Source organism: Arachis ipaensis, chromosome B3 (assembly GCF_059453495.1).
Source record: "Arachis ipaensis isolate K30076 ecotype BB chromosome B3, ASM5945349v1, whole genome shotgun sequence".
Classification (NCBI taxonomy): domain Eukaryota; kingdom Viridiplantae; phylum Streptophyta; class Magnoliopsida; order Fabales; family Fabaceae; genus Arachis; species Arachis ipaensis.
Window position 1 is genome coordinate 71,414,542 of NC_142438.1, and position 27,254 is coordinate 71,441,795.

General features: G+C 40.6%; 1 non-coding gene across 1 annotated transcript; it reads right to left on the reverse strand.

Moving 5' to 3' along the window:
* Nucleotides 1–6,416: 6,416 nt before the first annotated feature.
* LOC148571075 (small nucleolar RNA R71) lies at nucleotides 6,417–6,523 on the reverse strand. Its single transcript, XR_015907771.1, has one exon. It is a non-coding gene; the product is annotated as a small nucleolar RNA R71 (small nucleolar RNA).
* Nucleotides 6,524–27,254: the final 20,731 nt, after the last annotated feature.

Sequence of the window (27,254 nt, forward strand, 5' to 3'; positions counted from 1 at the left end):
TATTAGTCTGGACTTAGATTCTTGTTTGGTAAGCAAGTATTTGAGTGTTGCATGATCAGTGAACATAATTACTTTTGAGCCAATAAGATATGATCTAAACTTGTCAAAAGCAAAAACTATGGCTAAAAGTTCTTTCTCCATGGTGGTATAGTTCCTTTATTCTCATTGAGAACCTTGCTAGCATAGTAAACAACATGTACTAGCTTGTCTTTCCTCTGTCCTAGAACATCACCAACAGCAAAGTCAGATGCATCACACATTAGTTCAAAGGGAAGATCCCAGCTTGGTGGTGCTATAATAGGTGCAGAGGAGAGTTTCTTCTTAAGTTCATCAAAGGCTATCATGCACTCTCTATCAAAAATAAACGGAGTATTTGAGACAAGTAGGTTACTAAGGAGTTTTGCAATTTTTGAAAAATCTTTGATAAATCTCTTATAGAACCCAGCATGTCCCAAAAAGCTTCTGATTGCTTTGACATTGCAAGGTGGAGGTAATTTTTCAATTACTTCCATTTTTGCCTTGTCCACTTCTATACCATCTTTTGAAATCTTGTGACCAAGAACCACCTCTTCGGTCACCATAAAATGGCACTTCTCCCAGTTTAAAACTAGGTTGGTTTCTTGACACCTTTTTAGCATAAGAGCAAGATGGTATAGGCAATCAGAATATGAGTTCCCAAATACAGAGAAGTCATCCATGAATACTTCTATGAACTTCTCAATTATGTCTGAAAAAATGGAGAGCATGCACCTTTGGAATGTTGCAGGTGCATTGCACAATCCAAAGGGCATTCTCCTATAGGAAAAAACACCATATGGGCAGGTAAATGAAGTTTTTTCCTGGTCCTTGGGGTCTACAACAATTTGGTTGTAGCCCGAATACCCATCTAGGAAGCAATAGTACTCATGTCCTGCTAATCTTTCAAGCATCTGGTCCATGAAAGGTAAGGAAAAGTGGTCCTTCCGGGTGGCTTCATTAAGTTTCCGGTAGTCAATGCACATACGCCATCCGGTCACTGTCCTTGTGGGTATCAATTCATTCTTCTCATTTGCCACAACAGTGATCCCTCCCTTCTTAGGGACTACTTGCACCGGGCTTACCCAAGGGCTGTCTGAGATAGGGTATACCACCCCTGCTTGCCATAGTTTCAACACTTCTTTCTGAACCACTTCATTCATAGTTGGGTTTAGCCTCCTTTGTTGTTGTCTTGAGGGTTTGGCATTTCTTCAATCAAGATCTTATACATACACATTGAAGGACTGATCCCTTTTAAATCTGCAAGTGTCCAGCCTATGGCATCCTTGTGTTATCTAAGCACTTGGATGAGCTCCTCTTCTTGTTCCTTACTCAGACTTGAATTTATGATCACTGGTTGGGTGTTGTTAGCATCCAGATATGCATACTTCAAGCTGGGTGGTAGTGCTTTCAGTTCTAGTTTTGGTGGCTCTGCATCTTTATTTCTTGTAATGGTTGGCATGATTGAGTTTCTCATGGTTGCTTGTGGTGATTCTCCATCTGGTGTTTGTTCCAGCTCAGTGGCTTCTCCACATTATTCTTCCTCCAAGACTTCTTGAACTATTTTTTCTATGGTGTCTACCAGCATGCATTCTCCTATGGATTCCTTGGGGTAACTCATTACTTTGAAGATATTGAAGACCATTTTCTCTTCATGCAACCTCAAGACTAGTTCCCCTTTTTGCACATCGATGATGGCTCCAGCAGTAGCTAGGAATGGTCTTCCTAGGATAATCGAGGTGTTTTCCTCTTCTTCCATGTCCAGCACAACAAAATCAGCAAGAAAGATGAACTCTCCTACTTTCATTAGCAAGTCTTCCACCACTCCATGTGGAAACTTAAATGTTCTGTCAGCCAATTGGAGTGCCATTCTTGTTGGCTTGGCTTTCTCAATCTTCATCTTCTCATCATGGTCATGGACATAAGATTTATGCTAGCACCCAAATCACATAAAGCCTTCTCAATGGTGATGTCTCCTATGATGCAGGGAATTTGGAAACTCCCTGGGTCCTTCAGCTTTAGAGACAGCTTCTTCTATATGATGGCACTGCATTCTTCAGTCAATATTATGGTTTCTTTTGCTTCCCAGTTCCTCTTTTTGGTTATAAGCTCCTTTAAAAATTTAGCATAGAGTGGCATTTGTTCTAATGCCTCAGCAAATGGTATGTTGATTTGGAGCCTCTTGAAGATCTCTAGGAACTTAAAAAACTGGTTATCCTTCCCATCTTTTCCCAGTCTTTGTGGGTATGGTGCCTTTGGCACGTAAGGCTTCAAGACTAGTTTTAGTGGAGGTGGAGTAGGGATTTCTTCTTCATCCTTGTTCCCATGCTTTGTTGCAACTTCTTCATGCTTGTCTTTGCTTGGGGTTCCTTCTTCTACAACCTTCCCACTTCTTAGAGTAATGGCTTTGCATTCCCCTCTTGGGTTGGCCATAGTATCACTAGGAAACGTGTGTGTGGGAAGTGGAATTTGCTTGGATAAAATCCCCACTTGTGCTTTCAACTTTGAGATTGCTGCACCTTAATTTTTCAGATTTGACCTGTATTCCTCTTGATTAGCATCTATCCTCTGTCATTTTGTGCTTGTCTGTCCATGAGGGTAGAGACTGCTCCTGTAATTTGTGAGGATAGTTGTGCTATTGCAGCTTCTATCTTCTCAAAGTTGCTCTTGATTTTGCATGGTTGCATAGTTGAGGATGGTGCATCTTAGTTGAGGTTGTTGTGTGTGGGCTGGTTACTATGGTATGATGTATTTTGTGAGTTATGGTAGGGTCTATGGTTCCCTGTTTGATGGTTGGGGTTGTGGTTGAAATGCTGATTTGATGAATAAGGCTTGTTGTGGTCCTGGTTGTGGTTTTGTTAATTTCTCCACCCAAGGTTTGGGTGATTCTTCCAACCTGGGTTGTATGTCTTAGAGTGTGGGTCATATGGTGGTCTGGATGAATTGTTCACATAATTTGCTTGTTCCCAGTCACCTTCAGATCCTGGTGCATTCCCTTCTTGTTAGGGAGTTTGGTCCTGAATAACTGAGGCTTGGTTAGCCTTCATCCTTTTTGTTAGAGCTGCTATTTGAGCTGCAATTGCTTTGTTCTGAGCTAACAAAGTGTCTACAGTGTTGAGCTCTAGCACTTCCTTTCTCTGAGTCCTTTCTGAAGCATAGAAATACTCATTTTCAGCTACAGTTTCAATGACATCTATGGCTTCTTCAATGGTTTTCTTCTTCTTGAGTGAGCCTCCTGAAAAGTGATGCCAGGGCATTTTGGCCAGTTTCACTGACCTTTTCTTTATGGTTTTAAGGTAGTTTCATGCATTTTCTTAGGAATATAAGCAAGTTTTGGGTAAATAATCACTTACATCTTGATTCAAGCAAACATTGTGAATTTTACATGATTTCATGAGAATTATGCATGAATTAAAGGATAAATTGAATGATGCATGTCTCATAACTTGGATCAGAGCTTTGATGCACTTTATTGCTTGATTTCAGGATAAAGGAAGCAAGGAAGAACCATGTTAGCAGCCACGTTAGTCTAGCTAACGTGACCACTAACGTGGAATGAAGGCTAGCTTGCAACGTTAATGAGAAAAGTGATTGCCAATAACGCCTTCGTGAGCCATCATAGCCCACGTTAGTTGCCACGTTAACTATGTTAACGTGGAAGCTAACGTGTAAGAGAAGTAGAACTCCAACGTTAGTGGTAAAAGTAAGTGCCACTAACGTTCCAAAAAGGGGCAATTGGCCACGTTAAGAGCCACATTAACTTAGTTAACGTGAGCTCTAACGTGGAAGAAGAAGATGATGCCAACATTAGTGACACTCACCTTTGTCACTAACGTTGGACTAAGCCTATATTGGCTACGTTAAAAGCCACGTTAACCTAGTTAACGTGGACTCTAACATGGAGGGAGCAAGAATCACCAACGTTAGTGATACTCACCTTTGTCACTAACGTTAGATTGAGCCACTATGAGCCACGTTAGTTGCCACGTTAATTACATTAACGTGGAAGCTAACGTGGAGAAGAGGGATGATGAGCCAACGTTAGTGACACTTACCTTTGTCACTAACGTTGGAGATGGCTATCAATACCACGTTAGAAATCACGTTAACCTAGTTAACGTGAACTCTAACGTGGGAAGTAGGGGCGTTCTAAAGCGTTAGTGACAAAGGTAAGTGTCACTAACGCTCTCGAAGATTTGGCAAGCCTACGTTAAAAGCCACGTTAACTATTCTAACGTGAACTCTAACGTAGGAAGAAAAGGGTACTCTCAACATTATTGAAAAAGGTAAACCCCAGTAACGTTTGCGAAGGGCCAAGGGTCAACGTTCGTTGAAGTTAATGTGGACCACTTTGGGTTAGGAACGGTAGTGAAAAAGGTGATTGTCACTAACGTTCTCAACCCCACATTTTCACTTAACGTTAACACCACTAACGCCCTAAGCTAAAGTCCCTGCCTACTTCACACTTTCTCTGCAAGTAAAGCTAAGCCCACTGAAGAAGATAACTGCTTCAACTCAAGATCCAAAGGCCCACATCCAAGACTTGAAGAATCAACTAGAAGATCAGAAGTGTAGTATATATAGGAGTAGCTTTGAACTAGAGGAGGAGCTTTTGGGCATTATTAGAATTACTCTCTGTATTTTACTTTCTTTGCACTTCTAGTTTAACTTTCAGAATGTACTCTCCACCTTTGCTTTCCATTCCCAGAGCTATGAACAACTAAACCCCTTTCATTGGGTTAGGGAGCTCTGTTGTAATTTGATGGATCAATAATAGTTTTCATAATCCTTCTTCTTTCTTTTCTCTTGATTTTACTAGAAAGCTTTCAATCTTCATCCAATTGAGTAGTTATCTTGGAAAAGAAGCTATTCATACTTGGATCTCTTCTGAACCTTGGAAAAGGGATGAAGAGATCATGCTAGAAATGTTTTCTCATGTTGGACCAAATTGGGGTTTGGGCGGATATGGTGACATATAATTCTCCCAATACTTTGATTGGAAATACATATGGTATAATCAGTGACCACACTTCATCTCTTCTCATGAGCAATTAGACCAAGGAATTGGCTATTGATCTGATTTGAGAGATTGAATTACCAAGGAATTGGAATTCAATCACTTAAGATTGCCAAGGAGATCAATGAATGCATTGATTGAGGAAGAGATGAAAATGAACTTGATCCGGAGAATGCGACATCTCCTAAGCCCAATGAATTCCCCATTTCTGATCTTACCCATTCTCTTTACTTATTGCCATTTACTTTCATGCTAAACTTCCCTTCCCCATTTAAGATTCTGCAATTTACTTCCCGTCATTTATTTTCTGCTATTTACTTTTCCGCCATTTAATTTCCTGCAATTCTCAACTCACTTTCTGCTTAGCTCAACTAGAACATTCTTCCAATTAAAGTTGCTTGACCAATCAATCCCTGTGGGATTCGACCTCACTCTACTATGAGTTTTTACTTGACGATAATTCGGTATACTTACCGAAGAAAATTTGTTGAGCGACAAGTTTTCGTGCATCAAGTTTATGGCGCCGTTGCCGGGGATTGATTTTGTATCAACAATGATTAAATTGGTGGATAACTAGATTGAGTATTTGTTTTTATTTTGTTTGATTTAAGTTCATTTGAGTAATTTACTTTCTGTTTAGCTATCTTCTTCCCTTTCCCCTACCCATTTTCTTAGTTGTTTGCAATTCAGTCACTAACCCACTAACTGTTTGATATATTGCATCACTCACACTAACCGCATTATTGTAGAAATTACTATCTGCATCTATCTCTCTTGCTTTGGCTTTGTTGGTTGTATAACAGGTAGAAAAAGCGGGGCTTCAACTTCCTTTGATTCTGAACCTGAGAGGACCTTTCTTAGATTAAGGAGGAAAGCAAGAGGAAAGAGAGTAGTTGGTGCTGAGGAAGAGGAAGAGTACTCTGAACCAGACATGGAGGAGAACATGGAGAACCATCATGAAGAAGAGGCTCACAACCATGGCAGAGAAGGTCCAGCGCATCAGGCTGGACAAGAGAAAAGAGTTCTGGGTTCTTACATCAACCCAAACCCAGGAAACTGTGGAAGTAGTATCCAAAGGCCAACCATACATGCCAACAACTTTAAACTAAAGCCACAGCTCATCACCCTTGTTCAGAACAATTGTTCATTCGGAGGAAGTGTCCAAGAAGACCCCAATCAATATCTAACCACCTTCCTGAGGATATGCGACACTGTGAAGTCTAATGGTGTTCATCCTGACACCTATAGACTACTTCTGTTTCCCTTCTCACTCAAGGACAAAGCATCTAAATGGCTGGAATCCTTTCCAAAGGAGAGTTTAGCAACCTGGGAAGATGTGGTGAACAAGTTCTTGGCAAGATTCTATCCTCCTCAACGGATCAACAGGTTGAGAACTGAGGTACAAACATTCAGGCAGTAGGATGGTGAGACTCTATATGAAGCATGGGAGAAGTTTAAAGACTTGACAAGAAGATGCCCGCCAGATATATTCAATGAATGGGTGCAGTTGCACATCTTCTATGAAGGCCTTTCGTATGAATCAAAGAAGGCAGTAGACCACTCATCCAGGGGATCTCTGAATAAGAAGAAGACCATTGAAGAAGCCATAGATGTCATTGAGACTGTAGCAGAGAATGACAACTTCTATGCTTCTGAAAGAGGCAATACTAGAGGAGTGATGGAGTTGAACAATATGGATGTACTGCTAGCTCAAAACAAGATGATTACCAAGCAATTAGCTGACCTCACCAAGAAGATGGAGAGGAATCAAGTAGCAGCAAAAAGGAGTGAATAAAGAAGCAGAGGGTGATCAGGAACAAGCCAACTACATTGGGAGTTCACCTAGGCAGAACCATGACCCATACTCCAAAATATATAATCCTGGTTAGAGAAACCACCCAAACTTTGGGTGGGGAAATCAACAAGACCAAGGCCAAGATCAGAGACGTCCAAACCCCAACAACACAGCTCACCAACATGCCACACAGAGACCATATCAGCACCCACCTAACAACCCTTTTCAACATCCATATCAAAACCAAACTAGCCATTCTCATCCCTCCAATCTCAACTCACCATCACCATCCGAGGATAGACTCTCAAAGATTGAGACCCTACTCGAGAGCATATGTAAGGAGATTCAAGACAGTAAGATATTTTGAGAAGAGGTGCGATCCAACATGCAGAATCAAGAGGCTGCCATCAAGAAACTTGAGACACAAGTTGGTTACCTACTCCAGCAAACTCCTATTCATAACCTTGGTAGCAACATTGAGCCAAACCCAAGGGTGGAGTGTCAAGCTATCACCCTTAGAAGTGGTAAGGAGTTGAAGGACACCTCCAAGAAACCACAAGAGGAGGACTCAACTGAAAGGAAGGAGGAACAAGAGGAAGTTCCAGTTCCCATCTCTAATTCGCGTAAAAGGGGAGAAGAGCTGAAGCCATATGTTCCAAGAGTCCCATATCCTCAGCAATTGAGGAAAAAGGGGGATGACAGCCAATTCTCAAGGTTTCTAGAAATCTTCAAGAAACTGCAGATTAACATACCCTTTGCTGAAGCAATAGAGCAAATGCCGCTCTATGCCAAGTTCTTGAAGGAATTGATGACCAAAAAGAGAAGTTGGAAGAACAACGAAACAGTGATACTAACCAAGGAATGTAGTGCTATCATTCAGCACAAGCTACCCCAGAAATTGAAGGATCCTGGGAGCTTCCAGATCCCCTGTATTATAGGAGAGATCACGGTGGAGAAGGCTCTGTGTGATTTAGGAGCCAGCATAAATTTGATGTCAGTAGCCATGATGAAAAAAATGAAAATTGTGGAGGCCAAGCCAACAAAAATGGCCCTACAACTGGCAGATCAATCATTCAAGTTTCCTCACGGCATAGTAGAAGACTTGCTAGTGAAGGTAGGAGACTTTATCTTCCCAGCAGACTTTGTGATGTTAGATATGAAGGAAGGAGCCAAAGCTTCTATCATTCTGGGCAGACCATTCCTAGCCACTGCTGGAGCTATCATTGATGTCCAGAAAGGTGAACTGACACTGAGGTTACACAATGAGAAGATGATATTCAATGTGTTCAAAGCCATGAGTTACCCACAAGAACCAATGGGATAGTGTATGAGGTTGGATTCACTAGAAGATATAGCACAAGATACTCTCGAAGAGAAAGAATTTGAGGGGTTGATAGAAGAAGAGTCAGCTTCAAGCGAAGAGGTTACAGCAGCAGAGGTTCACATTCAAGGCACATTAGAAGGGAAGAGTGAAGGAAAGGAAGCACCTAAACTTGAACTCAAAATACTGCCACCCACCCTCAAATATGCATACTTAGGGGAGAATGAAAGTTACCCAGTGATCATTAACTCAGCCCTCAGCCACAAGCAAGAAGAGGAACTACTCCAAGTGTTGCGAAAGCATAAGGATGCCATTGGATGGACCCTCGCTGACCTGAAAAGAATTAGTTTGGCCATATGCATGCATAAGATATTGTTGGAAGATGATGCCAAACCATCCATTCAACCCCAAAGGAGGCTGAATCCAGTCATGAAGGAAGTAGTACAGAAAGAAGTTATGAAGCTATGGCAGGGAGGGGTAATTTATCCGATCTCAGACAGCCCCTGGGTTAGCCCCGTGCATGTTGTGCCAAAAAAGGGAGGAATTACTGTAGTCCCCAATGAGAAGAATGAACTGATCCCCACCAGGACCGTCACAGGATGGCGGATGTGCATAGACTACCGAAAACTGAATGAAGCTACAAGAAAAGATCATTTCCCCCTTCCATTCATGGATTAGATGCTGGAAAGACTTGCATGACATGCATATTACTGTTTTCTCGATGGTTATTTAGGATACAATCAAATAGTGGTTGATCCGAGAGACCAAGAGAAAATCTCATTCACATGCCCATATGGAGTGTTCGCCTACAGGCGCATGCCATTTGGGCTATGTAATGCACCTGCGACTTTCCAACGCTGCATACTTTCTATCTTCTCAGATATGATAGAGAAATTCATTGAAGATTTTATGGATGATTTCTCGGTATTCGGAGATTCCTTTCCTAGTTGCCTAAATCACCTGGCCCTGGTATTAAAAAGAAGTCAAGAAACTAATTTGGTCTTGAACTGGGAGAAATGTCACTTTATGGTGACAGGAGGAATAGTTCTTGGTCATAAGGTTTCTAACCAAGGCATTAAAGTGGACAGAGCCAAGGTGGAACTCATTGAAAAATTACCTCCACCAAGTGATGTCAAGGCAATTAGGAGTTTTCTAGGGCATGCTGGCTTTTACAGAAGGTTTATTAAAGATTTTTCAAAGATAGCCAAGCCCTTAAGCAATCTCCTTGTATCTGATACACCATTTATCTTTGATAAAAAGTGCATGCTGGCATTTGAAAACTTGAAAAAGAGGTTGTCCTCTGCCCCTATCATTTTCCCACCTGAATGGAACCTACCATTTGAACTGATGTGCAATGCATCTGATTTCGCAATTGGGGCAGTGTTAGGACAGAGGAAAGATAACTTGGTCCATGTGATATACTATGCTAGCAAAGTCCAAAAAAACTATACCACTACTAAAAAGGAGTTGCTGGCAATAGTTTTTGCATTTGACAAGTTTAGATCATACCTCATTGGTGCCAAAGTGATTGTCTTCACAGATCACACAGCACTTAAATATTTGTTTGCCAAGAAAGAATCAAAACCAAGACTAATAAGATGGATCTTATTGTTGCAGGAATTCAATATTGAAATCAAAGACAAGAAAGGAGTGGAGAACAAGGTAGCAGATCACCTATCCAGAATCCCTCATGATAAAGGAGGAACACATGATACAAATGTAAATGAGTTCTTCCCAGATGAGCAGTTGATGACGATTTACAGAGCACCCTGGTTTGCAGATATTGCCAATTTTAAGGCAACTGGGGCTTTACATCCAGACATCAACAAACACCAGAAAAGAAAGCTCATCAATGACGCAAAGTATTTTGTCTGGGATGAACCATATCTCTTCAAGAAGTGTTCAGATGGAATTCTGAGAAGATGTGTCTCGGAAGAAGAGGGACGAGAGGTCTTGTGGAACTGCCATAGCTCATGCTATGGAGGCCATTTTGGAGGGGACAGAACTGCAGCCAAGGTATTACAAAGCGGATTCTTTTGGCCCACCCTTTTCAAGGATGCCGAAGAACTGGTAAAGAATTACAATGAATGTCAAAGAGCTGGAAACTTACCCAAAAGGAATGAGATGCCACAAAATTCCATCTTAGAACTGGAACTGTTTGATGTGTGGGGAATCGATTTTATGGGACCTTTTCCAACCTCATATTCAAACAAGTACATCTTGGTAGCAGTGGATTACGTTTCCAAGTGGGTAGAGGCTATTGCAACCCCGACGAATGATAACAAGGTGGTCATGAACTTCCTTAGAAAGAATATCTTTAGCCGGTTCGGTGTCCCACGAGCACTCATCAGTGATGGAGGGAGCCATTTTTGTAACAGACCACTAGAAGCTCTCCTCCTATGATACGGGGTGAAACGCAAGATTTCCACACCTTACCACCCCCAAACAAGTGGGCAAACTGAGATATCTAACAGAGAGCTAAAAAGGATTCTGGAAAAGACTGTGGGAGCATCAAGGAAGAATTGGTCGAAGAAGTTGGATGATGCTCTTTGGGCATACAGAACGGCATTCAAAACACCAATCGGGATGTCCCCATACCAAATGGTGTATGGAAAGGCTTGTCATCTACCATTGGAGCTGGAACACAAAGCTCTCTGGGCCCTCAAGCTGCTAAATTTTAATAGCACTGCTGCTGGTGAAAAGAGGGTCTTGCAGCTGCAAGAAATGGAGGAGTTCAGATCTCAAGCCTATGAAAAGGCCAAGATTTATAAAGAAAAGGCAAAGAGAAGGCATGACCTCCATTTAACACCCAGAAGCTTCGAAGAAGGACAGCAAGTGCTCCTCTATAATTCCAAATTAAGACTCTTCCCTGGAAAACTCAAATAAAGGTGGTCAGGACCCTTTCTTGTCACAAAGGTCTCGCCGTATGGGCACATAGAGATCATGGAGGAGAGTTCAAAAAGGAAGTTCACTGTTAACAGACAGAGGCTCAAACACTACATGGGCAACATGGGGGAAAACCCCAAAGTGAAGTATCACCTCAAGTGATGGAGGAATCGTCGAGCTAGCGACGCTAAAAGAGCGCTTTGTTGGGAGGCAACCCAACCTAAGGTAGTTCTCTTTTCATTTGCATTTTTAATAAAAATCACAAGTAGTTTCCCCCGTATTGTGAGGAGCTAAGTTTGGTGTTACACACCAAAACAATACAAGAGTGAGTGTGTAATTCTAAGTTTGGTGTTCCACCAAAGATTTTAGTTAGAATCACACTACACTCCTTCAAGGGCGAATTGCTAGATCCAACCAATCAGGAGAACCACTTAACAGTAGTTAGTTTCTAGTTGTCTTGCTGATAACAACACATGAGATTTTCTACATGCATTCAACCTGCTGTATTAGGCAAAGAACTAAGTTTGGTGTTCACACACCAAATTAAGTTCCGAAATGCACAAGCATACATGCATACTAACTATCTCTCAAGTGCTTTGGGGACAAGCAACTTCCAATAACTTTGTAGGGATTCAATCAATCTTTTGGAAAAACAGTGCACCATCATCCAAGGAAGCGAGAAAAGATGCAGAAGCTATGGAGGATGACAACAAATGGGTAGCTGGAAGGCATCACCAAAAGGTTGTATTGTTACTTGATTCCATATGCTTGGAAATAATCAATTTGGAAGTCTGAATGTGCCCTTGATTAATAGTCACTCTTTAAGCTTAATGCACTAGAATTTGATGTTTATTTTTGCTTAAGTCTATGCTTGCTAGTCAAGTTGCCTGTTTTCATTTTCATCTTGCTTATTGTACGCTTGTCCTCTTAAGCTAAATAAAAAGAAAAAAAAAGAGATGTTATGAAAGACCAGAGTAATGTTCGAGTTGTGGAGTAGGTCCTTAAATTTGTGGTGTAGTAATCACTTAGCTATGTTGGTTCACCAACAAGGTGGGAAGGCAACTATCTATCTTGAATCATATGCTTGAAACATACCCCATGAGACTAGCTAAATAATAAGATCCTAATAAGAAAAAGGAAAAGAATAATAAGAGTTGAAAAAGAAAGAAAAGTTAATAAAGAATAAGGCTAGGCACCAAGGGCTTGAATCTTGAGGGATGTGTCTGTGGTGCTCTTGTACCAAGGATCTGCTTGGATGAATAAGTTCTTAGGAGTGCTTCATCACTTGGTAACTTGGGTTAACTAACCCGGGATTATCAACTGAAAATCCACTATCAAGAGCAACCTTGCTACAAAACATTTAGTAACCCAAAGAGGTGCTGGACACCAAGACCTCAAGGAAAGAAAATAACAAACCATGTGCCTGTGGTGTGCATGTATGGGGGAGAGAGACTTGAGGGAGTAAGTCCTTAGGGGTGTTTCAACATCTGGCCCCTTGAACCAACTGGTTCGGGAGTGTTGGCTGAAAGCTTATCTTAAAGAGTCGGCCCCTCACAGAACACTTAGCCTAAGGATGAAATAAACCTTGGAAAGACAAAGGGGATCAATAAATAAAAGTCTCAAAGGGTGCAATCAAGTAAGTATTCCAAGGCATGATAAAGGTCTGAAAGCCAGTAAAGGAATAAACCTAAGTTGCTATGCATGAAACCCCATAAAACCAAGAACATGACTTCCACAATAATGATTCATTCCTCTTGTCATTTCATTCATCATTCTCTTGTTCCAGTATTTGCTTAGGGACAAGCAAGCTTTAAGTTTGGTGTTGTGATGCCAGGGCATTTTGGCCAGTTTCACTGACCTTTTCTTTATGGTTTTAAGGTAGTTTCATGCATTTTCTTAGGAAATAAGCAAGTTTTGGGTAAATAATCACTTACATCTTGATTCAAGCAAACATTGTGAATTTTACATGATTTCATGAGAATTATGCATGAATTAAAGGACAAATTGAATGATGCATGTCTCATAACTTGGATCAGAGCTTTGATGCACTTTATTGCTTGATTTCAGGATAAAGGAAGCAAGGAAGAACCACATTAGCAGCCACGTTAGTCTAGCTAACGTGACCACTAACGTGGAATGAAGGCTAGCTTGCAACGTTAATGAGAAAAGTAAGTGCCAATAACGCCTTCGTGAGCCATCATAGCCCACGTTAGTTGCCACGTTAACTATGTTAACGTGGAAGCTAACGTGGAAGAGAAGTAGAACTCCAACGTTAGTGGTAAAAGTAAGTGCCACTAACGTTCCAAAAAGGGGCAATTGGCCACGTTAAGAGCCACGTTAACTTAGTTAACGTGAGCTCTAACGTGGAAGAAGAAGATGATGCCAATGTTAGTGACACTCACCTTTGTCACTAACGTTGGACTAAGCCCATATTGGCTACGTTAAAAGCCACATTAACCTAGTTAACATGGACTCTAACGTGGAGGGAGCAAGAATCACCAACGTTAGTGACACCCATCTTTGTCACTAACGTTGGATTGAGCCACTATGAGCCGCGTTAGTTGCCACGTTAATTACATTAACGTGGAAGCTAACGTGGAGAAGAGGGATGATGAGCCAACGTTAGTGGCACTCACCTTTGTCACTAACGTTGGAGATGGCTATCAATACCACGTTAGAAGTCACGTTAACCTAGTTAACGTGAACTCTAACGTGGGAAGTAGGGGCGTTCTGAAGCGTTAGTGACAAAGGTAAGTGTCACTAATGCTCTCGAAGATTTGGCAAGCCTACGTTAAAGGCCACGTTAACTATTCTAACGTGAACTCTAACGTAGGGAGAAAGGGGTACTCTCAACGTTATTGAAAAAGGTAAACCCCAGTAATGTTTGCGAAGGGCCAAGGGTCAACGTTAGTGGTCACGTTAGTGCCACTAACGTTGAAGTTAACGTGGACCACTTTGGGTTAGGAACGTTAGTGAAAAAGGTGATTGTCACTAACGTTCTCAACCCCACATTTTCACTTAACGTTAACACCACTAACGCCCTAAGCTAAAGTCCCTGCCTACTTCACACTTTCTCTGCAAGTAAAGCTGAGCCCACTGAAGAAGATAACTGCTTCAACTCAAGATCCAAAGGCCCACATCCAAGACTTGAAGAATCAACTAGAAGATCAGAAGAGTAGTATATATAGGAGTAGATTTGAACTAGAGGAGGAGCTTTTGGGCATTATTAGAATTACTCTCTGTATTTTACTTTCTCTGCACTTCTAGTTTAACTTTCAGAATGTACTCTCCACCTTTGCTTTCCATTCCCAGAGCTATGAATAACTAAACCCCTTTCATTGGGTTAGGGAGCTCTGTTGTAATTTGATGGATCAATAATAGTTTTCATAATCCTTCTTCTTTCTTTTCTCTTGATTTTACTAGAAAGCTTTCAATCTTCATCCAATTGAGTAGTTATCTTGGAAAAGAAGCTATTCATACTTGGATCTCTTCTGAACCTTGGAAAAGGGATGAAGAGATCATGCTAGAAATGTTTTCTCATGTTGGACCAAATTGGGGTTTGGGCGGATATGGTGACATATAATTCTCCCAATACTTTGATTTGGAAATACATGTGGTATAATCAGTGACCACACTTCATCTCTTCTCATGAGCAATTAGACCAAGGAATTGGCTATTGATCTGATTTGAGAGATTGAATTACCAAGGAATTGGAATTCAATCACTTAAGATTGCCAAGGAGATCAATGAATGCATTGATTGAGGAAGAGATGAAAATGAACTTGATCCGGAGAATGCGTCATCTCCTAAGCCCAATGAATTCCCCATTTCTGATCTTTCCCATTCTCTTTACTTATTGCCATTTACTTTCATGCTAAACTTCCCTTCCCCATTTAAGATTCTGCAATTTACTTTCCCGTCATTTATTTTCTGCTATTTACTTTTCCCCCTTTAATTTCTTGCAATTCTCAACTCACTTTCTGCTTAGCTCAACTAGAACATTCTTCCAATTAAAGTTGCTTGACCAATCAATCCCTATGGGATTCAACCTCACTCTACTGTGAGTTTTTACTTGACGACAATTCGGTATACTTGCCGAAGGAAATTTGTTGAGCGACAAGTTTCCGTGCATCAACGCCACGAACTCAAGTGGCACGCCCCAATGCTTCTCTCTGAATGACACTAGTGTGCCATGCCTGGCTACTCAAGTGGCACACCTAAGTGAAGAATGGTGGATGGCGTGCCACGCCTTCGATACCAAGTGGCACGCCCCATGTAATTGGCCTCCTTCATCCTCTCTGAAAACTTATACCAGCGTGCCACGCCCACGATCTTGTCTTGGTTCCAGTAGTTGGCGTGCCATGCCTCAGTCTTCAAGTGGCACGCCATAGTGAAATGCCAAGGTTGGCGTGCCACGCCTTCGATACCAAGTGGAACGCCCAGTCTTTGCTTTTGGTCTTTTGTGTATTGGCGTGCCACGCCTGGTTGCTCAAGTGGCACGCCCAGTCCTTGCTTTTAGCCCCTTCTCTGGATTGTTGTACCAGCGTGCCACGCCATGCTGCTCAAGTGGCACGCCCATGATCTTGTGAACTCTTCAAGCTTGGCGTGCCACGCCTGGGTTTTCAAGTGGCACGCCCAAGTGACTTCTTTGGGCTGGCATGCCACGCCTTCGACACCAAGTGGCACGCCATAGTGAAGATTCTTCTTGGGGTGGAGAGTTGGCGTGCCATGTCCCTTTGCTCTAGTGGCACGCCCATAGTAGTTGATGGGTCAGGCGTGCCACGCCCAGCTTGGCATGCCACGCCCCTTTTGTGTCCTCCATTGTAGCTCTCTGGAATTTTGTATCAGTGTGCCACGCCCAGTCTCTGGCGTGCCATGCCCACATGTATGCTTGGACTTCTTCTCTGGACTTTAGTACTGGCGTGCCACGCCAGTGCATTTTTGTGGCGTTTGCTTCAAGTGTCACGCCAGTTTCACACGCCCAGCTTCTTGTTTGTCTTTCATCCCATTTTTTATGCTTTTCTCACCTGAAATTCAGCACAACTCATCTCAAAGTAGTGTACCATAATATTCATCAAATAATGCATGAATTGTATTGATCAAATGAGATTTATGCTCTTTTATAGTCTTCGTTATGCAAGAAAGAAGGGTAGATGATGCAAGTCATCAAAGAGCTAATGGCTTTTTACTCTTGCCTTTTGATTTAAAGAGCTATTAGTTTTTTCTTCTTTTTATTTATTTATTTATATATTTTCGCCATTTTCTTTCTCTCTTTTTTTTTTCTTTTTTTTTTATTTTTGGTACTTTTTCTTGCTTCAAGAATCAATTTTTGGATTTTTCAGATTACCAATAATACTTCACCTTTTTCATCATTCTTTCAAAAGCCAACATTCTTAACTCCAACATCACATATGCACTGTTTATTCATGCATTCAGAAAGTAAAAGCAATGCCACCACATCAACATAATCGAACTATTTTTATGATATAACTCAAAATTCATGTATCTCCCTATTCTTTTTCAAATAAAATTTTCTTTCAAGCAAGGTGAGAGATATATGGAATATTTCACAGCTTTAAGACATAAACAAAGATGATCATGCATAAGAAACAGACAATAAAAAATACATAAAAAACAGAAAAATAACATAGGTATCACGGGATTAAGGGAACAGGACCACCTTAGTGACCACGGCCACTACTCCCTCTTTGGAATCCATTGGAGCGCTTGATGTCTTCTATGTCACGCCCTTGTCTCTGTTGTTCTTCTCTCATGGCTCTTTGATCTTCTCTTATTTCATGAAGGATGGTGGAATGATCTTGATGTCCCATCCTCAAATGATCCATGTTGGAGTTTAATTCTCCTAAAGAAGTATGTAATTGGTCCCAATAGCCTTGGGAAGGAAAATGCATCCCTTGAGGTATCTCAGGGATTTCTTGTTGAGGCAGCTCCACATGCTCTTGTTGAGGTGCATGCGTAGGCTCTCTAGTTTGCTCCATCCTTCTTTTAGTGATGGGTTTGTCTTCCTCAATGGGATGTCTCCTTCTATGACAATTCCAGCTGAATTGCATAGGTGACATATAAGGTGGGGAAAAGTCAACCTTGCTAAGGTGGAAGGCTTTTCAGCTTTCTTGTACAATTCTTAAAGTATTACCTCATGTACCTCCACCTCACTTTCAATCAAGATGCAATGAATCATGATGGCTTTGCCAATGGTCACTTCTGACTGATTTCTAGTAAGGATGATGGAGCGTTGGATGAATTCCAACCATCCTCTAGCTGCAGGTTTGAGGTCAAGCCTTCTCAGATGGATAGGCTTGCCTTGAGCATCCCTCTTCTACTGAGCTCCTTCCACACAAATGTCTGAAAGGAATTGGTCCAACCTTTGATCAAAATTGACTCTCCTAGTATAAGGATGTGGGTCTCCTTGCATTATTGGAAAATAGAGCGCCATCCTTACACGTTCTGGGATGAAATCCAAGGGTCACCCTCGGACCATGGTGCTCCAATTTTTGGGATGTGGGTTCACACTAGTGTCATGATTTTTAGTGACTCATGCATTAGCATAGAACTCTTGCACCATCAAGATTCCAACTTTCAGGATAGGATTGGTTAGGACTTCCCAACCTCTCCTCCGGATTTCTCGTCGAATTTCTGGGTACTCATTCTTTTTTAGCCTAAACGGGACTTCAAGAATGATGAATCCATATTTGATGATATATTTTGGCTATAATTGGATGGATTTCATCACATAAACTCACACTTATTCACCAAAATAGCATACTTTTGTGTTTGATCCCTAAATTGAGCCTAAATACGAAAACATGCATTTTTGTGCTTAAATTGAGCAATTTAATCTCACTTTTATTTCATTCGATGCTGTGATATGTTTGTTGAGTGATTTCAGGTCCTACAGGTAAGAATGGGTTAGTAGAAGTGGAAGAAAGCATGCAAAAAGGGAGAAAACATGAAAAAAACAACGGAGAAAAGCATCTCAGCCTGTGCCCACGCACAAGGCAGGGTAAAAATATGACATGTGCCCACGCACAGGCTGTGCCCATGCTCAGGGCAGAGTGAAAATCAGGACGTGTGCGTCCGCACAGGTCTGTGCCCACGCACAGGAGGAAAATCAGCAAGTGTGCCCATGCACAGACCTGTGCATCCGCACAGGTACCAGCGCATACCTCCATTAAAAAGTCACGTGCTACGAGTTTTGGGGCTCTTTTGGCCCATTTTTGAAGGCTTGGATGCTGAAATCAAAGGAAATATGAAGGGAACTTCATGCCATATGAAGGGAGCTCACTTTAGATTAGGAAAAACACATTAGGAGTAGTGTAGTGTAGTTTTAGGTTTTGCTCTCTTAGGGTTTAATTAGGGTTTTGTAGAATTTTATACTTCAAGTCTTGCTTTTGGATTTTGCAATTTACATTGCAAGTGTAATAGCCCAGACCACCCGCTAGCACGATATTGTCCGCTTTGGCACACAAGGCCTCACGGTTTTGCCTTCAACAATAGGGATGATAGCCGAAGCCCCCCACACTCACTCGTCAAAACGCGTCGTGCTAGGGAGAGTTATCCAACATTTAGTGATAATTCTTGAGTTGTTAGTCGTTATTGTTTCCACTAACGTTAGCTCTTTATCAACTAGTTTGGTAAGTTAGCTAGGATTTGTGGATTAATGACAACTATGCTCACTTAACTTATCCTTCGATGTTAAGGGTTGACTTAGTGAGATTAATCCATCATAATTATCATAGTTGTGGTTATGGCAAGGAGGGGATTCCATAACTCATCCCAAGTCAAGGTTTCCATTTATGTTTTGAACCACTTTTCCATCACTTTATAGCATTACTTGTCCATATTACATACATAGTTCTTTTATTCCTTTATTGCTTTATTAATTGCAACTTTATCTTGTTCTTTTATTTCGTTATTTTGTTTGCTCTCAATCATTAAAAACACCCTTACTTCCCACAACTAAAATTGTGTGCACGTATTGGCATTAGTTCCTAGGGAGAACGACCTGGAATTTAAAACTCCCGTTTATTTTGTGTTGATTGTGACATCTTTTGGATTTATTTGATTAGGATCAATTGTTGGTTCGGATCTATACTTATAATGGAAAATATATTTTGTGAAAAATCCGAAATCACGTTTGGTTCTCTGTCAAATTTTGGCGCCGTTGCCGGGGAGCTAGCGTCATGAGTGCTATATTTTGGTTGTTGTAAATATGTTCATAGTGTGAATAGATACTTTTTGGTTGCTTGTTTGCTTTTGTTGGTAATTAGGATTTTGTTTATTTTGTTAATTGATGTCTTTAGTTTTTATTTTCTATTTCCTCTACGAGTTATCACTCTCTTGGTTTGAAGTTTGGTTGTGCTTATTTTGTAGGATTTGATAACTTTAATTTTGGATTGCATCATGGGATCGGAGCATCTATTTTGGAAGGAGCAACCTCTTCCATACTACAATGAACCATATCCTTCCCAATGCACATACCCAACCCAAGGATATGGTGGATTTCCCTTTGATTATGCACCTCTACCACCATATACCTATGAGGGAGATTGATCAAGATGAGGATTCCATCATTGATGATTTTTTGTCCTCCTTGGTCAATCCCCTTAATGATCTTAATGAGCCTCTCCCCATTGAGTTTGAGAAAGACATGGAGGTAGACTTCTCACAACCTCCTTGTTATGATGTGAGTGATGGGGAAGAGGAAGAAGAAGTTGGTGAGGAAGGAGTGGACAACCAAGAGCATATTGAGCAGGTGGCAGTTTCACTTATGAACTTCATTGGCCCCCAACAATATGCTATCTTGGAGACGGACTACCAACTCAAGGTTTTTCTTGGGTTGGTACATGGTGGAGGAAAGGATATTGGTTGCCAAGAGAATACAAAGTCCTTCAAGAAGAACAATTTAAGAATTGGAGTTCAAGAATGGTGTAGAGCATAATTGCGGGATTTTTGGAGAGTGTTGGGTTGCTACAAGGGTCAATTGAGAGTTTATCCATCCGGCTTGGAGCAAGGAGTTCAATAACAAGGTGACCGAATGCTTAGAATATGGGATCCCGAAGGAGAGTCAAAGACCAAGCATGGATGGAGATTCAAGGAGGAGTGAAAACACAAGCCACCCTAACAAGGGTCTCCACAACAAGTCCAACTTAAGGACTATAAACCAAAGTTCTAGGTGGGAGACACCCCACCATAGTAACATCTTTCTTACCCTTTCTCTTTATTTATAATCTTGATTTCTTGTATTTTTTATTATTTAGATAGCTTGGATTAGTTCAGTTTTGAGTTTGGTACGTTAATTTTAGTATGGATCATGATTTTCTGATGTTTTAAATGTTTGGGATTGATATGTTGATGTACTAAGGGTTGGTACAATAGTTTTGAAAAGGAAAAAATTTTTTGAAACAGGGCATCTGTGCATACGCACGCTACTGTGCGTACACACACAACTATGAGTTTCGCGACCTGTGCGAGCACACAAGCCTGTACACCCGCACACTCTTTGTATTGCCCTCTGTTCGCAGTGCCAGCACGTTCTGTGCGTGGGCGCTCCCTTGTTTTCTTGGTCTGTGCATGCGCATCATCTTGTGCATTTGCACGCATGTTCCTTACCATGCTCTCTGTGTGGCCGTACAGACGTGTGCGTCCGCACGCGAGCCTGCAGTCGCTCTGGTGGGAGCATTAGCACATCTTGTGCACCTACACCCCAACCCTTTTCGCTCTTGTGCGAGCACACGGACCTGTGTGCGCACGCACACAGGATCCTCAAAAAAAATCTCCTGTGTGAACGCACATTTTGGTGCGTGCACACACATCTATATCCCCATTCTGTTTGGAGCACTCGCACACCTTGTGCGAGCGCACACCTCCCCTGTTTCATGTAGTTTGCATACGCACACGTATCTGTGCGTACGCACAGGTGCTGTTTTGGGCAACATTCCTATTCCACTATAAATAAGCCCTAACGCACTTCCCGCCCACTCCATCCCTCTCTTCTATTTCTTTTACCCTATTTTCTACTTGTTTCACTTAGATTTCATTGCATCTCATTTTCATTTTAGTAGTTATATTAGTTTTGTTTACTTACTTGTTAATTGAATAAATTGCAAGTGTTTGTTTGATACTGATTGGGTTGTTTGTTACTCGAAGTTTCCACTAATGCACTTATACTTTACCTTAATTTACTAGCACCTAGTGGGTTTGATAACTCATGCTTTTACTTTACTAGTAGGACAAATCATGTAAGTGCATTGAATTGAGTGAATTGAGTTGAAATTACTTGTTCATCATGATCTTTCATATTAAATTCATCACATGACCGGTACTTGTTCCTTATTAATGCTTGGCATTTGTTTGAGTGACTTTACTTGATTGCTATCAAGTATATCACTTTTTGTAACAAGTACCTATACCATATGACTCTTTCTTTGTGTTTCATGATGAATAAGTAGTTTTCTTTTCATCATTGCATTGGTTATTGTTTGTTGTGCTATTTTATATCAATCTTGAGCTTTCACTTGCACAATATCAATAATCAATCTCTTATTGATTCAATTCACTTTTGTGTTACCTAGGGTTGCTTGCGCCTTAAGTTTTGATTATTCTTTATATGCAACCTAGGACACTTAATTGAGGAGATCATTCTTAACTATTTCTTTTGATTATGTGGTTGCCATTTTCACCTGGCCAATGTGTGTGTTCTAAACTGTGCACACTTAGAATACACACATTGCCTCTTATCACACCACACTACTATGCAAAATTCCTCAATTAAGTGCTTATTTACTCTCTCCTTTACCCTTTTATGCTACTTATCCTATGACTCCTAATTATACCTTATTGACTCTTTTTGAGGATGAGACAAAAAGGCAAGGAGCCAGGAGAGGAGGAGGACAACCCAAGCCCCTGCATCTGCCAACCGAAGGTGGAGCTCTTGAGAGACATTCTCTCCGGATTGTGTTTGTGCACGGAGGACCGTGCAACGCTTAAGTGTGGGGGAGGATTTGTCATTTTGGGGTGTAAACTTTCTTTTCCCGAACACTTTGCACTTTATTTTTATTTCTTTTTATTATGTTTTTTGTAAATATTTAGAGTGTTTTTTTATTATTGCATTGCATTTTCTTTTAGTATATATCATAGTTATATCTATTACATTTTTGCATCTTTTCCTTAGTATATATTTTATAGATAGAAGTTGTGATTGGATGATGTGAATATTATAGCACCTAGTTCAATTTTGTCCTAATTGTTCACGTTAATTTTTACTTGTTGAAAAATTAAGAAGAGAACTAGGAAAATTTTGAAAAATTGCATCCATCACATCATACATACATATAGGAAATAATTTTGATAAAAAATAACGAGGATTTTCCAAGAATTTTGTTTTGGGGAATTCTATTGAATTGATTCGGAAAATTGTTTTTAAACTTGCTTGAATGATTTTGGTTAAACATAGAAGAGTAAAGAATAAATACCTTGTGAGATTTGAGCTTTAATAAGTGGTTACACATTTTAACCACTAATTTTGTTCATAGTGTGATTTTTCTCCTTCTATGATTGTGATATTGGTTTTGCTTGATTCTTTATTTCCAATGATTGATGTTTTGAAATGCATTGAGCATGATTGAGGCCATCTTTGAATTAAACTCACTAACCCATATAGCCTTACCCTTGCATCTACCTTTGTTAACCCCTTTTGAGCTTGTTAATCCCCTTTGTTCTAATAGTTAGCACATCACAACCCTAAGCGAAAAACCATGAATTACCTTGAATTGAATCTTTGACTGGCTTAGGTTGAGGAGTGTGTATCATTTAAGTGTGGGAAAAATTTTAGGAAGCATTGGTAGAGAAACATTTTGTTTTGGGTAATTATTGAAAATTCAGAAAAAATGGGTGCACATTCATGTATCAATTTGCTTTAACCATATGCATTTGTCATAGGAAAAGAAAAAGAAATAGAAAAGAAAAAAATGAAATGAAATGAAAAAAAAAAGAAGAAGAAAAAAATATAGTAATAAGATGGGACAAAAGTTATCCCAAAGAAAAAGAAAAAAAAGAAATGAATGAATAAGAAATGCACATGTGTTTTGAATAGAAACCAAGGCATGAATGTGTGTCAAAAGAAGTAATGGGTGGTTAAAATGCATTTTTGTGAGTTAGTTGATATAGGTTGAGTGAGATACTTGAGCTAATCAAAGATCTAATTCTTTAGTCCACTTAGCCATATCTATCGCACCTTAACCCTAACCCCATTACAACCTTAATAAGTCCTCATGATAATTGCATTCATTCATCATATGTTTGTTGATTGTTAGATGAAAGGCAAATCCTTGAAAGCATGATTAGGAGGAGACTTGAGTGATTAAACCCTAAACACGAAGCATTGAGAGTGTATACACACCTAGTGAGGATTCAATCACTCAATTCTATGATTTCATACCTCTTATCATGTATTCTTGCAAGTTGCTTCATTTTGATGAGTTGAATCAATTCTTTAGATTTTGATTGCATTGAATTGTTTCTTTGCTTAGCCCTATATGTCTATATACTTGCTTGGAATTTGATTGTTTATTTTCACCAAATCAATAGAAATTATAGATAGATATATATAGATAGTATATAGCATAGTTGCATGCATGTAAGTAGTTGCATTGAATAAGTTCCTTACTCTTTTACCCTTCTCCTTTGTGTGTGTTTAGCATAAGGACATGCTATTGTTTAAGTGTGGAGAAATTGATGAATCCATATTTGATGATATATTTTGGCTATAATTGGATGGATTTCATCACATAAACTCACACTTATTCACCAAAATAGCATACTTTTGTGTTTGATCCCTAAATTGAGCCTAAATGTGAAAACATGCGTTTTTGTGCTTAAATTGAGCAATTTAATCTCACTTTTATTCCATTCGATGTCGTGATATGTTTGTTGAGTGATTTTAGATCCTAGAGGCAAGAATGGGTTGGTAGAAGTGGAAGAAAGCATGCAAAAAGGGAGAAAACATGAAGAAAACAAAGGAGAAAAGCATCTCAGCCTGTACCCACGGACATGGGTCTAAATCAGCACCTGTGCCCATGCACAGGTCTATGCCCACGCACAAGGCAGGGTAAAAATAGGACCTGTGCGTCCGCACAGGTCTGTGCCCATGCACAGGAGGAAAATCAGCAAGTGTGCCTATGCATAGACTTGTGCGTCCGCACAGGTACCAATGCATGCATCCATTAAAAAGTCACGTGCTGCGAGTTTTGGGGCTCTTTTGGCCCATTTTTGAAGGCTTGGATCCTAAAATGAAAGGATATATGAAGGGAACTTCATGCCATATGAAGGGAGCTCACTTAAGATTAGGAAAAACACGTTAGGAGTAGTGTAGTGTAGTTTTAGGTTTTGCTCTTTTAGGGTTTAATTAAGTGTAATAGCCCAGACCACCCGCTAGCACGATATTTTCCGCTTTGGCACACAAGGCCTCACGGTTTTGCCTTTGACGATAGGGATAATAGCCAAAGCCCCCCACACTCACTCGTCAAAACGCGTCGTGCTAGGGAGAGGTATCCACACCCTTATAAGGCATGCTTCGTTCCCCTCCCCAACCGATATGGGACCTTACAATCTACCCCCCTAAGGGAGCCCAGTGCCCTTGCTGGTACATCGATCCAGGCTCCGGCTCTGATACCAACTGTAACAGTCCAAACCATCCGCTAGCACGATATTGTCTGCTTTGGCACACAAGGCCTCACATTTTTGCCTTTGACGATAGGGATGATAGCCGAAGCCCTCCACACTCACTCGTCAAAATGCTTCATGCTAGGGAGAGGTATTCACACCCTTATAAGGCATGCTTCATTTCCCTCCCCAACCGATGTGGGACCTTACAGTAAGTATTCCTTTAATTGTCTCTTTCAATTACCATACTTGTTCTACACTTATTTCTATTCTTACTTTTCTTTATCAATATATGCTTGGTTTTGCAATTTTGATGTTCTTGATGAATTTGATGTTTGATGCTTGTTTTATGTTTGTTTGAGTTGTCTTTATTGATTTTGATCATTTATGGTTCATAGCTTTTACCATTTTTCCAGTTTTGCCATGTTTTATGTTTATGCCTTCTATGTGTTTGATGAAATGCCAATCTTAGTTATGGGGTAATTTCCACCCCTTGGCTTGGGAAAAATGAGTTTATGGATTACTAGAGCTATAATGTCCAACATTTAGTGATAATTCTTGGGTTGTTAGTCGTTATTATTTCCACTAACGCTAGCTCTTTATCAACTAGTTTGGTAAGTTAGCTAGGATTTGTGGATTAATGACAACTATGCTCACTTCACTTATCCTTCGATGTTAAGGGTTGACTTAGTGAGATTAATCCATTATAATTATCATAGTTATGGTTATGGCAAGGAAGGGATTCCATAACTCATCCCAAGTCAAGGTTTTCATTTATGTTTTCAACCACTTTTCAATCACTTTATAGCATTACTTGTCCATATTACATACATAGTTCTTTTATTCCTTTATTGCTTTATTAATTGCAACTTTATCTTGTTCTTTTATTCCGTTATTTTGTTTGCTCTCAATCATTGAAAAACCCCTTGCTTTCCACAACCAAAATTGTGTGCACTTATTGGCATTAGTTCCCAGAGAGAACGACCCAGGATTTAAAATTCCTGGTTATTTTGTGTTGATTGTGACATCTTTTGAATTAAATTGATTAGGATCAATTGTTGGTTCGGATCTATACTTACAATGGAAAATATGTTTTGTGAAAAATCCAAAATCACGTTTGGTTCTCTATCAAGGAATCACCCTCTTCTTTGCCACTACTTCATATAAGTAGTCTTGATGAGCTTTGGTGATGAATCTCTCCGTCTCCCAAGGTTCAGAGGTTGAAGCAACAGCTTTCCCTTTCCTCTTTCTAGAGAATTCTCCAACTTTGGGTGCCATAAGTGTGAATGGAAAGCAAAAAGAAAGGCTTTTCCAACACTAAACTTAAAAGCTTTGCTCATCCTCGAGCAAAATTGAACACAAGGGACGAAAATAGTAGAAGAAGAAGAGAAATAGGGGAAATGGAGGGAGATAGTATTTCGGCCAACTGGGGGCTTTAGTTTGTGGAGTGTGTGTTGAAACGGTTGGAAGAAGGGGTATTTAGAAGGGTGGGATGGGGTAGGATTCGAATGGAAAAGGGGGATTTGGGTGGGAAATTTTGAATTTGAAGTGGGTGGGGGTTGGTGGGAGCTATGATGGTTTTGGAAAGAGATCTGGATGTGATTGGTTTAGGATTTATGGGGAAGAGTATAAGTAGAAGAGAGAAGGAGGTGGGGTAGGTGGAGATTTTGTGGGACTCATTAGTTCTGGGAGGCTAGGAAATTCGTATTCCCTGCCCCTTATGGGCGTTGAAGACCCTGCTCCTGCTCCTGGCGGGCGTTCAACGCCAGCTTCATGCTCCTCGTAGGGCGTTCAACGCCAGGTCTCTACCTCCTGGCTGGCGTTCAACGCCAGGTCTCTGCCTCCTGGCTGGCGTTCAACGCTAGCAATGCTGCTCCTCTTGGGTGTTGAATGCCCATTAGGGATACCCTGTGTGGCGTTCAACGCCAACTTTCTTGTCCACTTGGGGCGTTGAACGCCCACTCCTGCCTCCTTATCTGGCGTTCAATTCCAGCAAGGTACCTGCTCCAAGGTGTTCTATTTTCTGTTCTGACTATATCTATTTTTGTTCTAACTACTGCACATGATCACAAACTAAAAGAAAAATAGAAATAACCAATTATTAATGGGTTGCCTCCCAACAAGCACTTCTTTAATGTCACTAACTTGATAGTCAGCTCCTTACGGAGATGGATAGGGGCTCAGAATTTCGCTCTTTACAGTGAATTTCTTGCATGTGCTCTCATGGATGAGCTCCACATACTCTAGTGACAGGATCTTGCTCACTGTGTGTGGAATGACTGGGTTGTCAGTGAAGACAATTCTCATGCCAGGTTAGAGGCCTTCAGTGGGGATTTTTTTGTCCCTTCAGCCTTTAGGTACTTTCTTCTTAGTACCTTTATTCTCAATGCTTGATGATGGCTACCAAACACCAAACTTAGAATTGGTGTCTGGGGTCTCTGTATAGCTTTGCACTGAGAGAGTGGGTTGGAACACTAGGTGTTACACAACTATCTCTCTTTGTCAGAGGGAGAGTTAGGGTTAGGCATCTTGAACAAGAT